Source organism: Schistocerca cancellata, chromosome 3 (genome assembly GCF_023864275.1).
Source record: "Schistocerca cancellata isolate TAMUIC-IGC-003103 chromosome 3, iqSchCanc2.1, whole genome shotgun sequence".
Classification (NCBI taxonomy): domain Eukaryota; kingdom Metazoa; phylum Arthropoda; class Insecta; order Orthoptera; family Acrididae; genus Schistocerca; species Schistocerca cancellata.
The window spans coordinates 876698638-876701921 of NC_064628.1; positions in this window are offsets into that span (position 1 = coordinate 876698638).

Sequence of the window (3284 nt, forward strand, 5' to 3'; positions counted from 1 at the left end):
ATTAGCACAGAAGAGGAATTCGTGGTGGGCGGCACAAACCATTCAGAAGATACAATATGCCTCCAAATATAGTTTGTAAAAACAGAACACATGTCCAGCAAAAATCTAAAAACTAAGTATGAGAATATCGAGAGAGTTTCACAGATTAAATATTTAGGCAAAACCATTTAGTAAGCTAGCTTGGAATAGACTGGTTACCAATTTCGATGTCACAAAGTAGAAACAGGTGTCAGGCTTACAAAAAACACCTCTAACAACTCAGTCATCAAAGAGAGTGTATACAGGGTGAGTCACCTAACATTACCGCTGGATATAATTTGTAAACCACATCAGATACTAACGAATCGATTCCACAGACCGAACGTGAGGAGAGGGGCTAGTGTAATTGGTTAATACAAACCATTAAAAAAAATGCACGGAAGTATGTTTTTTAACACAAACCTACGTTTTTTTAAATGGAACCCCGTTAGTTTTGTTAGCACATCTGAACATATAAACAAATACGTAATCAGTGCCGTTTGTTGCATTGTAAAATGTTAATTACATCCCGAGATATTGTAACCTAACGTTGACGCTTGAATACCACTCCTTCGCTGTTCGATCGTGTGTATCGGAGAGCACCGAATTACGTAGGGATCCAAAGGGAACGGTGATGGACCTTAGGTACAGAAGAGACTGGAACAGCACATTACGTCCACATGCTAACACCTTTTTATTGGTCTTTTTCACTGACGCACATGTACATTACCATAAGGGGTGAGGTACACGTACACACGTGGTTTCCGTTTTCAATTACGGAGTGGAATAGAGTGTGTCCCGACATGTCAGGCCAATAGATTTTCAATTTGGGGTACGTTAAAGGAGAATGTGTACCGTGATGTGCCAACAACCCCATAGGATACGAAACAACGTATTGTGGCAGCCTGCGGCGACATTACACCAGATGTACTGCAGCGTGTACGACATTCATTACGCCAGAGATTGCAATTGTGTGCAGCAAATGATGGTCACCACATTGAACATCTATTGGCCTGACATGTCGGGACACACTCTATTCCACTCCGTAATTGGAAACGGAAACCACGTGTGTACGTGTACCTCACCCCTCATGGTAATGTACATGTGCGTCAGTGAAAAAGACCAATAAAAAGGTGTTAGCATCTGGACGTAATGTGCTGTTCCCGTCTCTTCTGTACCTAAGGTCCATCACCGTTCCCTTTGGATCCCTACGTAATTCGGTGCTCTCCGATACACACGATCGAACAGCGGAGGAGTGGTACTCAAGCGTCAACGTTAGATTACAATATCTCCGGATGTAATTAACAATTTTACAATGCAACAAACGGCACTAATTACGTATTTGTTTATATGTTCAGATGTGCTAACAAAACTAACGGGGTTCCATTTTAAAAAAAACGTAGGTTTGTGTTAAAAAACATACTTCCATGCACTTTGGATGGTTTGTATTAAACAATTACACTAGCCCCTCTCCTCACGTTCGGTCTGTGGAATCGGTTCGTCAGTATTTGATGTGGTTTACGAAATATATCCAGCGGTAACGTTAGGTGACTCATCCTGTATATGGGGCTAAGACACTGAAGAAATCCGAAAGAGAGAACAAGAAGTATTCAAGAAAATTGTTATTGTAATAATCGCTAGCAACCAAACGTATTTCTGTGCTACCCACAGCTCAACAATGCGATCCGAGAGACAGTGCTATCATTATCAGGTTGGAAAAGTTAACTCCTGAATTTAAGAAACTAAAACGACTACCAACAGTATTAATAACGACGTTAATAAATAAAACATAACAAAAGCATATTGTACCGAGTGTCATATAGTGTTACATTAAAATCGTCCACTTCCATCAGAGGAATCCCATTTCACACTGCAGCAGGTCGCGTCCCATTGCTCCGTCGCGAACTCAAAGAGCGTCAAGTTGACGCTTCTACAGAGGTCCGGGGATTATTGTAAACTAGTATGTCAGCGGTATTGCCGCGTAACTGCAGCTGTCGGCTCACCCATAATGCTGTGCTACTGGTCGCCTGCTTTCCCTCATTTCTGAAGCATACAATCGTCAGCCTCTGCTATTGCGTTGAGGAAATATTTCAGATATATAATCCTGTATCTACCCTAAAATAGTTCTACAAAGCCGCTAACAGTGTCATTTCGTAGTGTTTTATACGTGCGCTCGGAATGTTTCCATGTTTATTTTATCGAATGGCGGTCTAAATGACTCTGAGCACTATGGGACTTAAACATCTGTGATCATCAGTCCCCTAGAACTTAGAACTACTTAAACCTACCTAACCTAAAGGACATCACACACATCCATGCCCGAGGCAGGATTCGAACCTGCGACCGTAGGAGTCGCGCGGTTCCGGACTGAGCGCCTTAACCGCAAGTCCACCGCGGCCGGCCGAATGCCGATCTCCAATTCTCCAAGCATCCGGAGTTTTCTCAATTTTTCTTCTTCTATTCCCTTACGAGGATGTCCTGTTTCGTATGTGTTATTCGCAACAGTTTATCTACTTACTTAATCTGAATGGATGTTGTTGTATCCACGGACCCAACAAACCAACCAACCAACTCGCGCACGCACGCCCTGACCGTGGCATCGCTGGCCACAGTTCCTGTCGCGGCCGTCGGCGTCTCAGGGCGTAACCGCCGACGGAAGAGGTCGCGCCATGGCTGAGCTCGGGTCCGCAGCGCCCTCTGCCTTTTGCATATAAGGAGGAGCGCTGGCCCCGAGACGGACAGTCTATTGCCGATTGTCTATTGCTAGCCTTTCGTGGAGTTTATAGCGGAGCCATTGCAGTGTGGTATTTGCTATTGTATTCGACTAGCTCAGTAGACGGATTACTCTTGGATATTACTTGGACTTGTACTGCTGGTGCACGTTTCGTCAAAAATAAAGATAAGTTATCTCTTCATTCTAGCTGGCGCAATTCTTGTCATTAATCATTTTTCGGCCAACAGATATAGCTACATCCTGGTCACTACCCACGCTTTATACAATTTGTGGTGGCTGCCCCAAAAGTATCGCCGAGGACCTGGGTTTATGTTCCTTGTATCTGATCGAGAAAGTTCTTTCTCTCTGGACAATATACCTTCCATCCAAGTATGCGAAAATGGTTCAAATGGCTCTGAGCACTATGGGACTTAACAGCTGTGGTCATCAGTCCCCTAGAACTTAGAACTACTTAAACCAAACTAACCTAAGGACATCACACACATCCATGCCCTAGGCAGGAATTGAACCTGCGACCGTAGCGGTCGCGCGG